At 34.6% G+C, this 23,593-nt stretch overlaps 1 protein-coding gene across 9 annotated transcripts in view; it reads left to right on the forward strand.

Annotated features, from left to right (window-relative positions):
- LOC136847847 (homeotic protein ultrabithorax-like) overlaps positions 1-23,593 on the forward strand; it is a 1,187,590-nt gene that overhangs the window by 539,088 nt on the left and 624,909 nt on the right. The window lies entirely within an intron of this gene.

The following is a 23,593-nucleotide window of genomic DNA, read 5'->3' on the forward strand; positions in this document are numbered from 1 at the left end:
TGAAATAAGTTCAGTTATTCCTCTTCAGTGAATGACAATGCAATAAAGCTTTACTCAGATCTGGCGTGGGACTGTAGAGGTCTAGTTTTGCGAGGGGAAGAGGCAAAGGTAAGTTTTCTCCTTCGGAGACAGCCCTCTAGAATTGGATCCGAATGTAGACCTGTGATGACTCTATGGTGCAATGAGACCTTCTGAATGGATCTTGTAACATAACTTTGGACTTTGGCCTTTGGAAGTCTAATGGTGATTGAAAATGAACGTTAACCCATGGCTTCTTACTGTGTTCTTAACTAACACTCATTGATCTGTCTAAGGGTGTTTCCACACAGCGTTGAAACATGTCATAAACATGTCGGTGACTTATCGCTTACAGATCGCTGACAAGCTGAATACATTTCAACGACTTACCAGCAGTTCTAAGCAGAGCTTCATACTATTATCCTAATCACAGACAAGTTGAATTCATGTCGACTTACTAGTAGTTCTCAGCAGGGGTTCATATGATTATCCAAATCACAGACAAGTTGAATACATGTCAACGACTTACTGGTAGTTCTAAGCAGAGCTTCATATGAATATCAGAATCACAGACAAGTTGAATACATGTCAACGACTTACCAGTAGTTCTAAGCAGAGCTTCATACGATTATCCTAATCACAGTACATGTCAACGACTTACTGTTAGTTCTCAGCAGAGATGCATAAGATTATCCAGCATTTGCCAAAGATTTTTTCTCCACTTATGGTCGCTGACTTGTTTTCAACATATTTGCGACATGTAAGAGACAAGTTGTCGACGTGTTGGTGACATGTTTCACTGCAGGGTGGACTCACCCGTTTCTTTGGGTTAGATCTGTTTTAATGCTTCTCACATGGTATTTGGTCTTCAGCGCTTATTCTGACCTCCTGCATTGTCTAGAAGTAACTAGTGTATGGTATGGGAATACTCTTAGTTTTTTTTTTTTTCCTCTTCCTGTGGAAAGCAGTGTAAGTATTGTTTTTGTTGTTATTTGCTTGTCTTTAAACCACTAATACCTGTGGGCGATAAGTGTGTATATTATCTTTTAGCCATTATGCCATGTTAAGTGTAATGTTAACTGAGCCGAAATGACCAAAAAGGAGATCAGTAATGAGAATGTTATTATTATATAAATAGATTATTAAGTAAAATATTATTATTATATTATATATATATATATATATATATATATATATATATATATATATATATATATATATATATATATATATATATATACACTGTGTGTGTATTATCTGTTTATTGGATTCACTGGATATGCTATGATTAAAAATTAAATAAATTTTAAAAGTACATCTTTGCGAACCATGAGCATTATGTCGATACCAATTTTTTTTTATTATTTTTCATCAATGTCTTAATTAGCTCTAGCTGCTTATTTTAGAATTTCATTACTGTAATTATTTTAAAAGGCCGTTTTGTAAGCACTATAACACCTCGTTCCCAGAAAGTTAGACTTTGCTTTCTACGAAAACCCTTTCCAAGCTTGTAAGCAAAAAGAAAAGAAATCGAGTCGTTCCCAGAAAGTTAAACTTTGCTTTCTACGAAAAACCTTTTGCAAGCTTGCAAGCAAAAGAAAAAGAAATCGAGTCGTTCCCGGAAAGTTAGACTTTGCTTTCTATGAAAACCCTTTCCATGCTTGCAAACAAAAGGAAAAGAAGTCGAGTCGTTCCCAGAAAGTTCGACTTTGCTTTCTACGAAAACCCATTTGCAAGCTTGCAAGCAAAAAAAAAGAAATCGAGTCGTTCCCAGAAAGTTAGACTTTGCTTTCTACGAAAACCCTTTTGCAAGCTTGCAAGCAAAAGAAAAAGAAATCGAGTCGTTCCCGGAAAGTTAGACTTTGCTTTCTATGAAAACATTTTGCAAGCTTGCAAGCAAGAGAAAAAGAAATTGAGACTTTTATTCTTGTGATTTGCATTTGAAGGCAACAAGACACCTGGTGTTAATTTTAATGAAATTCTGCGTGGATTCTGGCTGAGGTTTTGATAAGAATGTGGAAGTAGGCATTTGCATTCCTCGAGAATTTGGATTAGAGGTAGATTAAGTGCAGGAGAAAATGCAAAGCGATCTTGTGTTTGAAAACAGGAAATATGAATGTTTGTTTTATTTATTTATTTATTTTTATGAAAGAACTCAGGACCGACATCTAGCTTACGGAATAAGCATTGTTGACGAAGAAACAAAGTGTACATATTTTTGCCAATGTTGCATAATATATACCCAGTTATGGACAACACTGAAGACACTATGACCGGAATAATGAACACAATGAAGAACAATAAGTTATATGACCTGGAAAAAAAAATCGGAACTGAGTGAAGATGAAACATAATGTAGTTTACTATGGTCCAAAAGAAACCTAAGTAACTTGATATTAGAAGAAGGGAAATAATTGATACAGATGTAGAAATAGTAAAAACGTTGAAGATTTAGGAATTCTACTTTTCTGAAAACCGAAATACGACAGATCAGTATTGAAACTAGTAAAAATAGGATACAGTCAGCCAAGGAATGTAGCCTACATAGGGAAATACCTATGAATAAGTAATGATTATTAAAAAAAAATTATGTACTTTCTATAATGCTTTACCAAATTCTTAGCTAAAGGCCTCAATGAACAAAACAATAACTAATAAATTATTAATGGACCCTATTACTTTCATATTTAATTATGAATTAAACATTATATGATTTGACGTACAGTCGCGACAGAGTGAAAATTAAAAAAAATATGAAAAAACATCATACAGAAATATATCGACATAATCGTTCTTCACTTCTTAAGGAATGTCGTGTATTTAGCTTAGGATATGATTTTTTTAAAATGTTTTTTTTAATATGCTTTGTATTTAAGTTTATTGTTTTTTGTCTGTGAAGGTGTTTCTGCTTACTCATGTTTGCAAAGGTCAACATGAAGGAACAAGCGTATATGATAGGATCCACTCTCTCTCTCTCTCTCTCTCTCTCTCTCTCGTCGTAAATGAAGCCTTTATTTGACCGCCTCGCCTCTCTCTCTCTCGTCGTAAATAAAGCAGTATTTAATCGCCTTCTCTCTCTCTCTCTCTCTCTCTCTCTCTCTCTCTCTCTAAGCATAGGAAAACCCTTGAGGAAATAGACGAGGAAATGACTTTTTGCAAACTTGGCTGTTCTTTTCTTATGAGGGGCAAGAGAGAGACAGCTCTCTCTCTCTCTCTCTCTCTCTCTCTCTCTCTCTCTCTGTTGTTGTTCTCATTCTTCTTCTTCTTCTTCTCTCTGAATCTCAGCAAAGCTTACACACATTCTCTCTCTCTCTCTCTCTCTCTCTCTCTCTCTCTCTCTCTCTCTCATTCTTCTTGTCATCATCGGCTGTTCTTTTTCCTAGTGGGACAAGAGAGAGACAGGTTGCGTATTGTCGGTATTACTCGCGGCTCCGTTACTCGTCTCTGCTGATGTCAGTATTGCCAAAAGTGTCTTCGATAGGTGCCAGCGCACTTGACTGACTGAACCCAGGGTCTCTCTCTCTCTCTCTCTCTCTCATCTCTCTCTCTCTCTCTCTCTCTCTCTCTCTTTGTTCTTGTTCATCTTGTTCGTCTTCCTCTTCTTCTCTTCCTCTCTGTATCTCAGCAAAGCTTGAACATTCTCTCTCTCTCTCTCTCTCTCTCTCTCTCTCTCTCTTCCACAATTTACTTACGTATTTAGTTACATCACTCAGTTTATTCAGTTGTAATTTTTGTCATAATGATGTGCTGTGTATTGCATTGATAATTAGCCCTCATTTCGCAATGAAAGAAGGCCACTGTACTTCTCTCTCTCTCTCTCTCCCTCTCTCTCTCTCTCTCTCTCTCTCTCTCTCTCTCTCTCTCTCTCTCTCTCATTTTACCCCTGGTGTCCCATGTAATGAAGCTCTATGTCACTTGTCATCTTTCATCACGAAAGAGAGAGAGAGAGAGAGAGAGAGAGAGAGAGAGAGAGAGAGAGAGATTTTATGAAGTAACAACCGACCCATGTATTGGTTAAGCCATGGGCCGGGAGCGATCATGCTAAAGATATTATTTCGAGAAGTTTATGATTGATTTTGTTAAGAGAGAGAGAGAGAGAGAGAATATTTTTTTAAGGTTTAGCTTACTATGTTGGAATTTTAGTTAGAGAATTGTTTGAGGCTTCCGATTTCATCCAGGAGAAAAATGAGACTCCAGCTGAGGTCTCTTGAATTGAGAATCATGCACAAATTCATACATTGAACTGACACTCGCTAGGAAGGCAAAGGAGGACTTAGTAAGGGAATTAGGGAAGGTGAAATACCATGAAATATTGAATGAGCGTTTACATGAATCGTCTTCCTATTCGCGTGGAAGCTTACCAGTTGACCTATGGTTAGCTGAGGGTCTTTTTGTCTTTTAGTCTTTTTCATCAGACCCTGACTTCGTTTTTGGCGTGTCTAGGTTTGCTTCATAAAGAAAAAATATTAATTATTGCTAATAATATCTGAGATCATTGTGTACTGTTGCTTACATTTTCCCTCTTACACACGAAGAGGAATTCTCCACAACTCCGTCATTCTGAGGAATTGCGTTCCAAGAATATCTAAGTTTGGCTTCTTTGTGTAACTTACTTTAGGGGAAGGGCGGAGAAAAGGGAGGGGGAGCATTTCTCCCTTTCCCCCCATCGGGATATGACGTGAACTTCAAAACAAATGCCTTTTCGTTCAGTGAAAAGAGGAAAGTGATAAGATAGCTACAGATTCTTTTAGAATGAAATGCAAGTGTTTGAGTGAGTAAAGGGGAAATACCATTCATAAATTGAATTATTTACTTTTAGAAGGGATAGCAAGAAGAGAGGACTATACAAATAGAGACGCCAGAACTCAAATATATTGCGGAGGAATAAAAAAAAAAAGCAATAGGCTAAGGGATAAATGGGGGCGGGGGAGGGAGTGAGGACAAAAGCTGCGCCAGTTCTTTAACGAGTCCTAAAGAGATGGATAATTAGCCAACAGGCAATCAAACCAATTAAGGGAATTTACTGCTGACAATTAAAACCAGTCGTTTGCGTTTGTTCCTTTTTTTGTGTGTGTGCTTTTTGCCACGAAGGAGAACTTAAGTGTATAGAATGTTTTTGATGTGATCTTTCACACTATGTTCTCTTTTTTTTTGAGGTTGCAAACCTTTACAACTGTAAGGCAGTAGTTGTCTTGGCAGTTTTTGTGCTATTTTTTTTTTTTTTGTTACTTTTAAACAAACATTTAAGTAATATTTACATTTGTATTGCTGTGGATTTCTTTCAATTTGAGCATGGTAATTATCTTCCTTTTAATAGTATGGATCCATGTCTTAATTTTTATGAATCTCTTACTTAGATGCTGAATAAAAGCAGAGTTAAATGCAACAGATAAATTGGCATTCGCCTTGAATTTTTATTTTCAAACCCACAAAGGTAAAAGTTTATTTTCTTTTCTTTATTTCAGTCAAGTACAATAGATAAATTGACATTCGCCTTGAATTTCTATTTTCAAACCCGCAGAAGTAAAAAAATTATTTTTACTCTATTTCAGTCAAGTGCAATAGATGAATTAGCATTCGCCTTGAATTTTTATTTTCAAACCCACAAAAGGTAAAAATTTATTTTTTTACTTAATTTTTTGTTTGTTATTACAGTGAAAAATTAAACAAAAGGACCCTTCAGAGCTACGAAAGATTTTATGGATCAATCATTAGTGTGTTGACGGTTCACGTTGGACCCCTTTGCAAAATGTTCTTGGTTTTCTTGCAACAAATATTCTCCTTAGGTAGCTGTGGTATGTTGTTTGAATGATGCCAGCTAAGTTGCATTATGCAATCGAATGTTGAGAAAAAAGACTCTTCGTACATATATGCAAATGCTTACCATTTATACCATTTGTACCGCACGCAAGGACGAGTTCATATAACTTTGCGGATCCTGATGAAGTAGATATTATTAAGCTGTAAAGGCTGCACTAGGAAAACCAATTTGCCGCTATTACCATCATAGTCTAACCGTGTAATTAGACTAATAATATTCTATCACGTGGCGAAAATTACTTTCATCGGATTATGTTATGATAATTACCTCGGAGCAATAGGGACACATAAATCATCCTCCGCCGGTGCATTTATCGGAGCCAAATTGTATTAGAATTTCGCCTTTACATCCTTAACTTTGATCAAGATTGATTATCGCCCCCCGACGACTGGTGGGGCGATGGGGGAGGGGGGATTTTTGAGAGAAGGTGGGAGGGGTGGGGATGGGAGGGAGGGGGTTGGGTTCATAAGAATCGGAGCAAGATAGACCCGGAGGCGATGGACCAAGATGGTCGAAACTCTCGTTATGAGCGGGGCGAGATTAAACCCTAGGAAGTTTTGGCCATTAGGCTGGTGTTCCGGGGGCGCAGATCCTTCACATAGGATCGCAGGTGCGTTTGCATGATATATTGACCTCCTCAGAAGGATTACGCTTCCGTTGTCAAGGAGATGAGCGGTTGGGGGAATGGGGGAAGGGGAAGGGGGTGGGGGAGACTTAGAAAAGACGTGGAGAGGGGAGGGGGAAGGAAGGGGTGGATGTGCCAGATCCCGGTAGGGGTCTCTGGGCGAGGATAACAAAAAGGGGAGTTTGGTAAAAGGGGTTTTCTTGGGAAAGGTGGGGGGAGGGGAGGGATATTTCCAACTGGGCTTTTGGACGGATTGTGAAGACGAGAACGTTAAGTGGATGGATTGCCGTATGAGAGAGAGAGAGAGAATGGGCGATGCTTCGTCTTTTGAGATGCTTAGTGATCGAGTCGAGATTCATATAAATATTAACTCATTGATTAATTTTATGTTTTTGCTTTTAATTACAATTGAAAAGTCTCCTGACCTCTTTGAAGTTTTGACCTCTTATATATATATATATATATATATTTATATATATATATATATATATATATATATATATATATATATATATATATATATATATGTATATATATATATATATATATATATATATATATTGTATTTTCATATGGTATACTTTAATGGTACATTTTTTATCACGTTGCCACAAGTGTTAAAGCAAGCTGACCTTCAGCTAGTAATCTGGTTAAACTAAGGTATACTTAACTTTTCCAACCCATTTAACAACACTTATCTAGCCAACCCTACATATTGAGCATTTCACGTATATCCTTTACTTCATTAACTTTAATAGCAAATGGATAGGAGAACTTAGAACTTGAAATGAAAGTTGAGTGAGGTTTGTGTGTGTGTGTGTGCATGTGTATGTGTGTGTGCAGATTACCTGTGCGCGTTATGAAACACAACAGGTGTAAATCAAAAAACGTCACCTTGTAACGGATACGCCAAACAGCTCCGTGGACAGACTTATGATGAATTATTATACATCACTTTAATTAACTCCCCACCGGCATTTATTTTTATAGTTATTTATATTTTAAAACCTGTTATGTGGCCCCCTGACCCCCCACTTCGGGGCTTGACGGAAGAATACATGAAACGTTTCTTTGCGAAGAATTGAACAAGTTTAGCAAATTCTTTCGAAAACTATGGAAGAACATTGAATGCATCATTAACCCATATATGTTAGCCTACTCCGTGGTATACCAGTGACGTCATACCGGAATTAGAATTGTCGCAGCAGTAATAGCAGTAGTAGTAACAGTAGTAGTAATGGCGCAGTAATGCCTCTGTTGCGGTAGATGTGCAGTACTATGCGCTAGGCAGCTTTCATGAATGGACGTCACACCTTTGCCAAATAAACATATAAGCTAATGCTCATTCAGTGTGTTTAGCCTACCACACTGGTCTCGCAGAGAAATGTGTTTGTATTCGGTAATAGCGAAAGAAACGGGCCCACGTCACAACATATTCTATTATGGTGTCATTATAGCCTCAACAAGACACACGTCAAGCGTATGCTTAAGGAAATGGGTCTGTGTTTTCGTAATTTTTGAAAGAACACGTCCGTGGTGGTGGATGGTAGGGAAGTTAGATGGTTAATAAAGATGTTGGTTGGTGTTATAAATGATACACGGGCTAAATAATATAGATTAGATGGCAGTAACTTGACGGCTGATGTACCAATTCAACATCATCAACTCTTTACTCAAAGAAAACGGGTTCATCACATACGTTCACTCTACCAACCCCCGCTCCTACCCATCATTCCCTCCATCGGGTTTCCAATCCCTCCTCCTCCTCCTCCTCCTCCTCCCCTCCTCCTCCTCCTCCTCCTCCTCCTCCTCCCCTCCTCCCCTCCTCCTCCTCCTCCTCCTCCTGCCATATCCCCTTCTCTCCTCCCTCCCCCTCCCTCACACACACATGGGCCATTCGTTACTATCCCCAGCCCCTCCTCATTCCTCTATGGCTTACCCCACCCCATTCTCATTGTCCCCCCCCATCCCCTCTCGCTCCATACTCCCCCCCATAGCACATTCCCGCGTTCGTTTCCTTGGTCGAATGTCTTGAGATGTAGATTTTCAAGTTCCTTGAAGTAATTGATTATTAGTCTTTGAGAACGAGGAAGGCAAGTGACTTTTAAGAACAGTTCTTAATGGATAAATAAAAAACTGTTCGACCCATTAAGAACAAATTCCTTTTTCGTATATATATATTGATCCGTCGTCATACGTCCTCCTGCAATTATTGATTATTTCTCTCTCTCTCTCTCTCTCTCTCTCTCTCTCTCTCTCTCTCTCTCTCTCTCTCTCTCTCTCTCTCTCTGCTTGGAGTTGTCGTAAATTGTACGATGGACGTTCGTCTGTTAATGTAAATATGGTATAAAATACTAAGTAACATTATACATTTCCATTCATTTTTTTATGAATTAGGGGAATTCCTAATTATTGTCATCACTTACCTGACTTAAATTTCTTATCAATACAGCAAGTTGGCAAAAATCGTGTTTTTGTCATTTTTCCTATTTCCTGGTGTTGTTGGAATGCCAGCTTATATTATTATATAAAATAATCACTCGCAATTATCTCTCGATAATTCATTGACGAATCTAAATGTTTCAGGGTATAGATAATCTCATTTATGTTTCTAATTTTCCGTTTTGATATTTCTATATATACTGTACAACGGATATCTTACTGACGACAATATTAGATGGCACTGGTATTGTTCACTTTTAAAATAATCTGTATTTTTAAGACTAGCTTTCTTTTTTAATGCCTTACCGAAATGTGGAGTTTAAATACCGTAGAATTATATCGTCACACCCAGTCTGACGGGAACAATATTTATAGATACAGATATTAATAGATACTTATATATTTATAGGTATTTATATATTTTTAAATACGCTAGTTACTCCATCTCTATACCTGCTGATCAAGTAAGCTACTGCTGGCAAGTTTCACAGCGAATTTTTACAGTGATGTTATTGGGATGTTGATATATATTTATACATATTTATATATTTTTAAATAGCCTATATTCGTTACTTTATCTCTGTACCTACCGATCACTGAAGCTAGTGTTGGCTGTTTCAAAACGATTTTTTTGTTTACAAAATGACGTTATTCCGATTCGTAAAACTATACCAAAAAGGAAACATTATTTTTTTCTGCATCCCTGTCAATTCTCGGTGTCATTACTTCGGATGGATTGTTATGTTATCTTTATCAACATTTGTGTTGGTGTAGTGAGACATGAATTGATAAGGCTGTTTATTTGTTAACCTCTGGTGCAGTTTGTTAGCGATAAGTTATTGCTTTACTATATTTATCCTTTTAAGTTATTTTGATATTACTTCCCCAATAGTGGTGGATTTTTTTTTTTTTTTTTGCAAAACGGGTTTTTTTTTTACTAAATGTTTTTCTTATAAAACGGTTTTTTAACAAACCTATTGTTTTTACAACATAACAGTGATTTTTTTTAATGAAATGTTTGCTATATTTTTTTATGTATGACTTAATGTATACATAATATTACTCATCAAATTATAGTAATTTTTATTCGTTGACACTGTATATAAGTCTTGAGGTAAAAGTAATTCAAGATCGTTTTACTTAATTTGCCACTGGAGAATTATTATAACTAATCATACTATACAAGAGTTCTTCATTTGTTTTTCTAGTTTACCCTTTTGCAGATGATAGCTAAGAACCTTTTAGCTTTGATATATAGTATGTCAGTGTATGCCACAGTCGTCATCTGTACAGTTATATTCAAAGATAGTTTTACTTTCATCAGTTTTTTCCAACCTTTACTAAATCCTTCTTTTCTGAAATGCAAACTGTACTGTACTTAACCCTTTTCTGGAACGCGTCTGAACGTATCCACTGTATCGCGCTGATAGACAGTGGCTAGTCAGCGCTGTGATGCCGTGTTTCAGTCAATTAAGTGATTTGTATTTGCGAACACTTGATCTTCAAAATAATGCTTGGAGTTACTAGGCTTATCGTGTTGTCAAAATTCTCTCTAATACAGCCATAACATAAATGTTGCTGTACCTCCATTCATATTCTCTGTTTTCCATCTTACTTTCCACCCTCTCCTAACAGTTGATTCATAGTGCAACTGCGAGGCTTGCCTCCAGTTACACCTTTTAAACCTTTTACTGTCAATTTCCCTTTCATCGCTGAATGACCTCATAGGTCCCAGTGCTTGGCCTTTGTCCTAAATTCAATTCAATATCGTATAACATTTTATTAAGCGATTTGTATTTGTGATCATCTGTTGTTTACTTAAAGCCTGGGGTAGCTAAGCTTACTGTGTTGCCAAATTTCTCTCAAATACAGCTATAACATAAATGCAAAATTCTAATAATAGTGCGCGTACGAGACAGGCCTGGTTTCGCATCGCTGGAAACGTAAATAGATTATGAATGTCTTTAATGAAAGTCTTTATGACGAGGGCCAGGTGCTTAAACACACCTGTATCTTACCTGTATTGATTGGCGTTGTTGCAGTCAGTTACTTTCTCAACCTGTGTCCATCCCGTTCCACTTGCTCACACCTGTTTGAGCTTTAATTGCCACGTTTTTACGATTGCAGTCTCTCTCTCTCTCTCTCTCTCTCTCTCTCTCTCTCTCTCTCTCTCTCTCTCTCTCTCTCTCTCTCTCTCTCTCTCGTTGTGTCTGTTAATGTTAATGTGGTATTTTATTGTGAGCATATACATTGGTATATGTTCAGCAAAATGGACCTGGCTCGATGATGTCATTAGCAGGAGTGTTTTTGTTTGAAATTGTTAACTACTGTACGATGCGTGTGTATGTATGAATGTATGTATGTATATATGAATGTATAAAAAATATATATATGTATGTATGTTTGTATGCATAAAATATATATATATACTATATATATATATATATATATATATATATATTATATATATATATATATATATATATATATATATATATAATGTGTATTGCATGTACATTTAACATCACGTGCTTATCCCATCTGTCAACTTAGAGAATTTCCCTCAACAAGTGATTTATTTTTGAGATAAAAATGCTAAATATAGACTCTGTAGCGGCAAAAGTCTAAGGTAATGGGATACCTAGACAGCTTCTATGAGTGGTCAAGAATTTTGTTTCAGTCTGTTTTGTGTCTGTTCACTTAACGATTAGTATCGCCGAAAGGACGCATTTGTTCAGAAATGACAAGTGTCCGAGTGACTAGTTTTAATTAGCGCACACGCACACAGATTTTCAAGGCCCCAACACACACACACGCACACACACACACTCACACTCCTTACCGTCACTTAGTCAGTACCTTGTTTCCAGTAAAATATATCTGAAAATATAAAAGTGAGAAAGAGCATTTCATAAACAAGGCCAAAATCCTGAAGACGCGTCTTACCCCGAACTCGGTGATCGACAACTGTCCACTCATTACGTTCCTCTTTTTAATCGTTTCTTATTCCTTCTCCTCTCTTACCATTTTCCATAATAGCATGTATTCTCCCCCTCTTTATCAGCATAAGCCAGGCCAAAGGGTCTTCGGCTGGGGAACTCAAAGAGAGAAAAAGGGGAGTACAGTAAGGACGTCCGACAAGACGGTATTGGGGTGGGGTATGGGGCCCCTTGGCGTTGCTAGTACGGGGGTGGGAGTGAGTGAGGAGTTGGTGTCGTCCGGGTGAAAAAGTCTACGGCCATTGTTTATATGCTTTCAGATTTATTTTTAATAAATGCGTAAGATTCAACGTATTTTTTATATGCTTTCTGAATTTTTTTTTATAAATGCGTCAGATTCAACGTATTGTTTGTATGCTTTCAGAATTATTTTTAATAAATGCAAGATATTTGCGTATTGTTTTATGCTTTCAGATTTATTTTTAATAAATGCGTAAGATTCAACGTATTGTTTATATGCTTTCAGATTTATTTTGAATAAATGTGCAAGATTCAACGTATTGTTTATATGCTTTCAGAATTATTTTTAATAAATGCGTCATATTCAACGTATTGTTTATATGCTTTCAGAATTATTTTTAATATAAATGCAAGAGATTTACGTATTGTTTATATGCTTTCAGAATTATTTTTAATAAATGCGTAAGATTGACGTATTGTTTATATGCTTTCAGAATTATTTTTAATAAATGCGTAAGATTCAAAGTATTGTTTATATGGTTTCAGAATTATTTTTATATAAATGCAAGAGAGTATTGTTTATATACGAATTATTTTTTAAATGCGTAAGATTCATTGTTTATATGGTTTCAGAATTATTTTTTAATAAATGCAAGAGCGTATTGTTTTATCAGATTTATTTTTAATAAACGTATTGTATTGTTTGTATGCTTTCAGAATTATTTCTAATAAAAGCGTAAGATTTAACGTAATGTTTATATCCTTTCAGATTTATTTTTAATAAATACCCAAGATTCAACGTATTGTTTATATGGTTTCAAAATTATTTTTAATAAATACGGAAGATTCAACGTATTGTTTATAATATGCTCTCAGAATTATTTTTAATAAATGCGTAAGATTCAACGTATTGTTTATATGCTTTCAGAATTAATTTTAATAAATGCGTAGGATTTAACGTGTTGTTTATATGCTTTCAGAATTAATTTTGTAAATGTTTAAGATTTAAGATAACAGACGTTCGCAGAATTCATTTAGCGGAGATTATTTTGTTGATAAATAGAATGTCTTATTTATCTTGAAATATTGTGGCGCAGTTTGTTAATTTTTTTATGAAAGATGCAGTTTCAAATGGGAAACTGATTAAGTTTTCAGAAAGACGACAAATCATTCAGTCATTTAATCAGTCAAGACATCAAATAATTTAACTGAGGAAAGCTGGTAAGTATGTTAATACTTACAAGCACCAATTGTCAATATTTTATTTTAATTTAAATATTAATTTTTTGGGAATGCCTTACAAAGATCTTACGTAGAATACGTAATCGGATAGTGTACAGTTGTATTATTATTATTATTATTATTATTATTATTATTATTATTATTATTATTATTATTATTATTATTATTATTATTGTTGTTGTTGTTGTTGTTGTTGTTATAAAAAGTCGTACTATTTCCTGATAAAAATCGTTAATCAATATATATCCACAAGCCACCACAACTGATTTTTTTTGTTACGGAATTTCTATAATCATCCATAATTTTACCTTCATGGCATTATATATAATCCTATAGTCGACATGGTGTAATTCAGGTAATTTATTGTCCTGAATGTTCTGACAAAAACCTAATAATTACTGTCAGTGTGTGATGTTATCTCGCCATTATGAGGAAGGACGTGAGTTGTTCTGATGAGTTTCCCTCATTATATATAGCAAGTCCTGTCCTTTAGAAAAGAATGAATGTTTTTTAATGTTTTAGATGAATTCCTTTGTGCATTATGAATAAGAGAGTGACGCATGGGCCTTGAAGCTACGACAGTAGATGTCCGTGATCTCAGGAAGGGTTTCAGATCATTGTCATATTCATATTGTGTGTGTAAGCAAGTGTGTATATTTGTGCATAATGCTTATGCGGTAATACAAGCTCCGTATATTCCAAGGATCCCCTCTTACCTTGCTTGGGAAATGAAGGGAACTGCCATGCGCTTTAAGAAATAATAAAAAAGGTTCATTTTTGACCTGCAGTGAAAGTGGAGGTCATCGATTGTATTTTTTTTTATGCATTACAGAATAAATGTTGTAACGCTCAGTTCACAGATCAGTTCAAGAGTTAAGGATTAACAGGAAGAGCTCATGTGAAGGCAGGTACCGGAATATTACTGAATGTCAACTAAAATTATTGTAAAAATAAAATTAATTAAATGTTTTATACTCTATGCCCAACAAAAGTGGGAGCAAAAACAAGCCAGTCCCATATTAATTGTGGGCCAGAGTTTTTCCTGACGCTTATTCCTAATTTTTATGTGAATGCAGGTATTAGCCAAAATTTTCCAAAGACACACAAATAAGTACGGCATATTTATAGGCAGGCCAGCGGCGAGAGAGAGAGTGTCTCCCGGCAGAAATACACGAGATCTGTTGTCCCAGCTGTAGAATAATGGCGACGGTAGAAGCATAGGTAGATACAGAGATCCTGCATGATTTTCCTTTCTGTATTTCCACTTCTTTCTAATGAGCACCATATTCTGAATTGCAAGTCAATGGCCCCTGTGGGCCTGTTCCATATGAATGGTGTTCTTCTTCTTCTTCTGAATAATAATAATAATAATAATAATAATAATAATAATAATAATAATAATAATAATAATAATAATAATAAGAAATGCATAATGTGTCCAGGACGTGGATGAGAACAATTGGACTGGATTTGAAATAAAGATATGTATATTTGTATGGATATATTATTAATCGTAATTGTGTGCAGAAATGTACGTGTTTTCAGAAATATGTATTTACATGTATGTAAAACGATGTAGACTAGACAGAAGAAGAATGTATTATCTTGACGTTAAACATCGAATGGGGAATACAGATGCACACGTAATGAATTCAGAAGTATTTATTTACATGTAAAACGATGGAGACTGGATAGAAGAAGAATGAATCTTTTTTTATGTTAAACGACGAATAGTGAATACAGATGCACACGTAATGAAATTTATTGAAGATTAATATCTACAGTGTAAATGCACCATTCATTGTTTTGGATGTGGTCGAAAACGACTTTTTTTAATTCCCTCGCGTGCAAAATATACCTCGTGATGGATTTTGCTTATCAGGGAACAGAGCGTGTAGAAGTCCAGCCTTAAATCTATGAGAGAGAGAGAGAGAGAGAGAGAGAATATCCCTCACACAAACTCTAACCTAAAGGGGATAGCCTTAGAGTGGCCGAGACAGTTATGATTGTATGCGGCCACACGAATTGGGTACGTTGATGTATTGCGGAATGAAACGGGATAAAATGGTGTCCAGGGTCGTTATTCAGGATGTTCAATAAGCGTCCACGCGAGGCATGACTTTTCCGGAGGTGTCAGTCAAAGCTGGTTTGTCAGCGCTTGAAGTGTCTCTCTCTCCCATTGTAGTGTCCGGTTGGTGTTTTTCGTGGTTGGTCTAGAATGCGTGGATGCTTCCTCCTTTGTATTTATATATATATAGATTTTCATGATAGCCCTTAAAGTAACTGTTCTGTCTGTTCTTGTGTGTCTGTTCGTGAGTTATGTAGATACGCTTTATGGCAATATAAATATCTCCTTGAATTGCTCTATTCGTCAGATCACACAGCCGCCGGTACAAAATCGATTTGCTAAAGGGCTGCCATTTGTGAAAGAGGCAATAAAGAAACAAATAGGGACATTCTTCCTTGTCATTAGGAATAGGAGTAATAGTAGCCATTTCATCAAAAATTATATGTGATACGTAAAGTAAATTCTGACTCTTATACATTTACGCTGGTAAGTTCCATCTACAAATGCTTTACAGAGGTTTCTGAAGGATCTATTGTAATATATATATATATATATATATATATATATATATATATATATATATATATATATATATATAAATGTATATATATATGCATATATATTCCAGGGATTATTATTATTATTATTATTATTATTATTATTATTATTATTATTATTATTATTATTATTATTATTATTATTATTATTTACAATGAATTAGAGAAACATTTTTCATGGCTGACCCATTCGATACGAAACGTACCAAATAGGAATAACGGTTAATCAAAAGGAAGTAGCAAGTAGCTATTATTATTATTATTATTATTATTATTATTATTATTATTATTATTATTATTATTATTATTATTATTGTTTAAATATATACATGGATTTGAGATATCAGATTTTTCGAGCAAGGCTCATTCGATACGTACAACGGTCAATCGAAAGAGAAGTAGCAAGTAGCCAAGTAGCATGTCGTCGCTTCATCGGAGAACAGTGAACAGTAGGATTTTCGGGGACGTATTTTCGCGTCCGCAGAGGAGTCCAGAGTCAGCCTTCGTTTGAAGGTCCGCAACCGAATTTGCAGAGTCCGTTACTTCTCGGGGGAACGATTCCGTAGCAGGTGAAGCTGACCGCATGCGCGTACGTGCCTGAGTCGAGCTCTGTCGAGAAGGAAAAGGAATAATGTGATTTTTTCTTTTTTTATTTGTTCTGTTTCGTCAGTTTTATTCTCACACACAAAAACACACACACACAGATATATATATATATATATATATATATATATATATATATATATATATATATATATATATATATATATATATATATATATATATATATATATATATATATATATATATATATATATTTTAGGGCAGAGTTGTTCTTCTATGCAAATTTATGTTGAATGAGCTTTAATTGTTGATCAACTTATTATTTGAATTGTTGAATTATCATATATATTATTAATTTGACAATATTTTATGAATATATATATATATATATATATATATATATATATATATATATAGAATCTACTGGTTACTTTCTACCAGATACGTATGTAATTGTAATATACAATGCCTTCTTAACTTCTCGGATTCATCGCACTGTTTGGAAACGCTTGTTGCAGCAAAGCCTTAGATCCAAATGCAAGAGAAGTGAAGCAATTGTAATGTCCGGCAGCGGACGTCAGAAGAATTACTTCGTATTTCTTGCGTTTGGATATAAGGCTTTGTAGTGACAAGCGTATCCAAAAAGTGCGAAGAATTCGAGAAGTTAAGAGCTGTTATAACTGTGGTTGTTATATATATATATATATATATATATATATATATATATATATATATATATTTATATTTATATATATATAAACATATATATATTATATATATATTTATATTTATATATAAATATATATATATATATATATATATATATATATATATATATATATATATATATATATATATATATATATATATATATATATATATATATATATATATATATATATATATATATATATATATATATATATATATATATGTAATTGTAAATAAATTGCTTCTCATACTATTAGCACTAAATAAAGTGGGCTCAACCGTCAGTAAAATGGGAGCCACTTTAAACGAACTGTTATAGTAATCTATTGGCTATCGAACTATTCGACTGTTCCTTCAGACGCTTCGCTTTATACTTTTGACTATGAAGACCTATAGACGAAGATTTTAAAGAGGACGGGTCCACAAGTGCCTCTTGGAAAGGTCGCGGCTTTGTTAGGTCAAACGGTAACAAGATGGATATTGTTTTTCTTGACTTTTAAAAATGAGCCCTTTGGGACCCGGTTAATGTCATTTCATATCCTTGTAATTGTACTGTTTGATATCAATGCATATCCTAGTAATTATACTGTTCGATGTCAGTGCATATCTTAAGATTATACTGATTGATGTCAATGCATGTTCTACTTATTATACTGTTTGATATTAATGCATATCCTCGTAATTGCACTGTTTGATATCAGTACATATCCTAGTAATTATGCTGTTTCATGTCAATGCATATCCTAGTAATTATACTGTTCGATGTCATTGCATATCCGAGAAATTATACTGTTTGATATCAGTGCATATCCTAGAAATTATACTGTTTGATATCAGTGCATATCCTAGTAATTATACTGTTCGATGCCTATGCATATCCTAGTAATTATACTGTTCGATATCAATGCATATCCTAGTAATTATACTGTTTGATATCAATGCATATCCTAGTAATTATACTGTTCGATGCCAATGCATATCTTAGTAATTATACTGTTTGATATCAATACATGTCCTAGTAATTATACAAACACATGTATTCGTAATGCGTAAATCATGAAGATTGTGCAAGAAAATAATTATATTATTGCAGATTTTGTGAGAATTATTCATTGTTTTTTTCTGAGAGAGATATATATACTGTACATATATGTATAATAAATTGTAAATGTTACGATGGCGCATAATTTTTAATGCAAGAGACATATTTTATTCTGGGAACCTTGATTGTTTGAGAAGAAATTATTGTGATTCTGGGAAAAGAAGAAAGAGTAAATTTAAGTGTAAATTTGTAATGTAAATTAAAGTTTTAAATATTAATCTGTGAATTGTAAACCTTTTGTAAGAGCTTTTACCAAAATTAATATTATTATTTTTTGGGGGGGTAGGGTTATCAGGAAGTAATTAGGTTCGTGTCAGCTAGCGTTCCAAATGGTGCCTCCATCACTGACGTTTTCCTAAAATGTCCTCAAAAACAAGCACTCCTGATTATTGCGGAGGAGAAATGGCTCTCGGAACATCCTCAGCAGATTTCGTTAGATTTTCCGCGAGATTGAACGTATCTCAAAAAGGAACCTTTACGTTGTTACCTAAGTAGCAGTTGGTCATAGTTGGGTATTACTGAGGGAGGGACGATGGTGCCATATTTCAGTCTTGTCCATATAAAGAAGCTGCACTTGTCAGAACTCCTTTGGGACAATAAACAAGCAGCTTCAATCTGTAATTGTTGACGCTGCTGTTTTCAGCTGTTGTTTCAGATTAAGCCAGTCTAGCGCTGGCACGGGCTCTTTCTCTAGAGCAGCCCGTAACTGCCTCAGCTGCACAAGCGCTTTGATATATTTTTTACTGAAGGGCCTCCGTGCCGTTAGATGTTTGATGCTTGATGCTTGTGTTTTGATATCTATTTTTCTTTCCTCGGTATCCAGGCAGCCGAAGAACGTCATGATGATGATGATGTTGATGCTTGTGCATTAATGAAAGCAGCTATTATTTTAGCTTGGATGTAATGGCGATGCTTCCTTGGTCGTCCCTCAAATGCTTTGACAAAGCATTGAGCCACTCTCACCTGTACACAGGCAACCTGGAAGTGACTGAATTACGAACCCATTCGCTGGTGTTCTGAGGGAACGCAGTTTTCGGAGACGGGCGTATGTTGGTTATGGAGGAAGCTGTCATGGGGGGTTGGGGTAGGAGGAGGAGGAGGAGATGGAGGAGGAGGAGGTGGTGGAGGTGGCACTGGTGGTGGCACTCTCCTCCCCTCCTCCTCCTCCTCCTCCTCCTCCTCCTCCTCCTACCCCACGTCGTCATCGTCGTCGTCGTCCTCGTCGTCGTTTCACGGGGCGCTAGAACCTTCATCCAGCAACTCGGTCATTGATTTCCCTCCCGACTCCAGCAGCCCCTTCTTCCCTTGGCTGATGTGGAGAGGGAGAGAGAGAGGAACGGCGGCACCAGAGAGACACGTGGCTGCTCTCTGCCGGGATGGCGGGTCTCTCTGCTTTTCCCAAATCGTGCATCGGTGGTGTTTTTCCTGTGTGTGTGCGGCGCCCTCCATCTCCTCCTCCTCCTCCACTCCTCCTCCTCCTCTCCCTCTCCCCTTTCCTCTTCCTCCTTCGCCGTCGGTGCCCTCTGCGAGAGTGTTAGGAAGGCGATGGCGTCCTCCAAGTCGTCCTCCAGCTGCTCCGCCGACTCAGACTCCGAAGGTGAAGTGATCTGTCTTCCTCTCTTTCTCTCTCTCTCTCTCGCTCTCTCAGTGGTTATCACTTTCCAGGGTTCCTCCATTTTACTGCGCGTCCTTCCAGCGTTCCAGGGGCCCGTCCAGGAAAGCACAAAGAGCTGCTGCTGCTGCCGTGGGTCGACGGAGACGCCGCCTAATGATTTTCTGAATATTTTCATTACTGTTGTTTTTATCATCTCGTGTGTTTTGCAAATATTTTTTTTTTTCGACGATGCTTTGATTCTTGCTTGCATTCATGCGTACCTGTGTGTTTGTATATATATGTATATATATAATATATTATGTCTATATATATATTATGTATATGTATATAATGTATATATATGTATATATATGTTATATATTCTTTGTTTACTGTATATAGTATTCGTTGTTCTAAAGCGCGCATATACCTGCAGTTACTGCATTCTTGTTTCTCAGGTTGGGCATTCCTTCAATATATCCTGAGAATATTTGAGAACTACCTAATATTTGTTCTAGATTTTAATTTCAAGGCAAATTTAAATTTCATATATACACACACACACACACACACACACACACATATATATATATATATATATATATATACATATATATATATATATATATATATATATATATATATTATATATATATATATATATATATATATATATATATATATATATATTTCTCATTGACTTCGATATCCTTATATTTTTTTACATCCTCCTAATCTATAAGCATCTTTGAATTCTGATGTATTTAGGCTAGAGTGAGATGACCTTTCTCTTGTGCAACAGAAAATGCAGTCTTGTACAGATAAATCCTACTGTGAATAAAATTGCAAAATCTTGCTTGCCGCATGTAAAATGTAACTTTTCATTTTCTCTCGGTTCTTGCGCCGTTTGATTCCTCCATAGATACACACTTTGTTTTAAACGACACCAAGTGTTTACGCGAGTGTGATATAAATAAGTGAGGCTGGGCAAAGCCGTTAGTTCGGTTCTTGTTAAAACTGTTTATCTTGTGAGATGCCAAATTCTCTAACGATGGCTGTGGCGTGGCGTTGGTCCTCTGGAAAGGGGATTTCGGAGCTACCGAGGAAACACTTCCCTAGAATATATAAATATTCCCTTTTTTTCCTCGATATTCTGGTGAATAGACACGGTAGAGGACCGTTTGCGTAAACCGTTATGTGTGTGCGATATTGCATTTAGCGTAGGCTGTTAAACCGTTAAAGGCTTCTTACGCGTTCTGCTCATGTTTTGGTTTTTGTTCTCTTGATATTTCGTAATGAATTATCTGTTAGTTTTTCCTTGTTTATATTTCTTAATGAAATTCTCTATTTGCGCTCATATATTTCGTAAGAAATATATAAGCATAATGAAATTATCTATAATTTTTTCTAATTTTTCGTAACGAAATCATCCACAATTTTTTCCATTTTAACATTTCTTAATGAAATTATCTATCGGTTTTTTCCTTCTTTATATTTCTTAATTGAATTATCTTTTGATTTTTTCACTCTTAGTATTTCGTAATAAATTATCCATTAGATTTTTTCCTCCTTAATATTTCGTAATGAAATTATTTCCAGATTTTTTTTCTCCTCTTAATATTTCTTAATGATATTATCTATTGATTTTTTCCCTCTTAATATTTCTTAACGAAATTATCTGTTGATTTTTTCCCTCTTAATGTCTCTTGATGAAATTATCTATTGATTTTTTCCCTCATAATATTTCTTAATGAAATTATCTGTTGATTTTTCCGTTAATATTTCTTAATGAAAATATCTACTGATTTTTCCTATCGTAGTACTTCGTAATAAATATTATCCATTGATTTTTCCCTCTTACTAGTTCTTAATGAAATTATCTATTGATTTTCCACTCTTAATATTTCATAATAAAATCATCTTTTGATTTTAGGTGTGATGTGATTTCAATTTCAGTTTTCTCCAAGGTAAACATTTTTAACTTTCATGAAAACTGATAACTCGATTATTGCTTTACATTTATAGGGAATGAGTTTTTTTGGCGAGTTTACTTAACCCGAGGAAATCAATCGCAGTAACGATAATTATGAATGATAATGACGGTAATTACGAATGCGTTTCATCATTCGCACGTAGCAATTAGTTAAGAGGAAAGGACTGGTCGGTGTCATAAGATGGCGTAATTAGCACTGCGTGAAATTTAGCAGTTTGGAAAAGGGAACCACTTGTGTCCTCTATGTTATTTGAAAATAAATGATATATATCCCTCATTGCTGAGAGAGCTTCGTCGATAAGGTAATTATATTTCTTGCTTTTACTTAACTAACGAATCATTAGGTGGTGTTACTGAATGTCGTCCTTGTTATAATATCGGGTTATTTTAGCGTTACAATTTACAGTCTTAATTACAAATATTGGGTGTTTTTTTTTTTTTACTCATAATGATTTTTGATTTATGGGCGTGTAAGTTATTTTTCTGATAATTATAAATTTTACGTAAGAAGCAGGAAATGGGATGATACCTTTTTATGCATATTTGTATATTCTTTCGTTTGTAATGATCCTTTTTTTATTACAATATTGAGTGGTCTTTTTTTTACTATTAATGATTTTTTATTTAAGAGCGTGTAAGTCATTTTTCTTATAATTATAAATTGTACGCAAGAAGCAGGAAACGGGATGATAACTTTTTATGCATATTTGTATAATCTTTCGTTTGTATTGATCCGTTTTCTAAATTTATTTATTTAAGTATGGAATCCAAAAATTCGCTTTTAATGTCATGACTTCGGCTGTAACGGAGAAATTCGTCGCTGAGATAAACGATATTATTCCTTATCTTGAAATTGTTACTCTTAATATTATTCTCCGAGGTAACATAAAATTTGAAAAAGAAAAAACATTACAAAGGGGTTTTTGAAAGCAAAGAAAGAAGTACTTATTATTTTTTAAATTATGCAGTGAATGACAGATTGTTTTTCGTTGCGCCAGTTGTCTATTTTCTAATATTGTATACACGCACGTAGATATATATATATATATATATATATATATATATATATATATATATATATATATATATATATATATATATACATATATATACATATATATATACATATATGCATATATTATATATGACTACAATATTTATATCTAATGGAATTCATCGACGTTTTTGTTCACATCAGAATACATAAATCGTCTTCTGCAGTGAAGGAACAGCTCCGCAAAATCTAATATTCACGTGTCGTCCCATTATGATTATTATTGTTATTATTATTTTGGTTATTTTTTTTTATTGTTTTTCCAATGAGAGGAACTTCTCGTAATGAATCCGTGTAATTCTGACAAATTACCGACATAATTCTCGCAACAAAAACTGTTACCGAAGTTGTCCCGCAACCGACTTCCGGTTTCAAATTCCTCATATATATATAAATGTGTGCGTGTATATATATATATATATATATATATATATATATATATATATATATATATATATATATATATATATATATATATATATATATATATATTTCCGGCTGTTGATTTGGAATATACCAACCTGGATTTAACAGGACGTTATTATTATTATTATTATTATTATTATTATTATTATTATTATTATTATTTTTATAATTATCATCATTATTATTATTATTATTTT

The sequence above is a fragment of the Macrobrachium rosenbergii genome, chromosome 17, assembly GCF_040412425.1.
Source record: "Macrobrachium rosenbergii isolate ZJJX-2024 chromosome 17, ASM4041242v1, whole genome shotgun sequence".
NCBI classification, from domain to species: Eukaryota; Metazoa; Arthropoda; class Malacostraca; order Decapoda; family Palaemonidae; genus Macrobrachium; species Macrobrachium rosenbergii.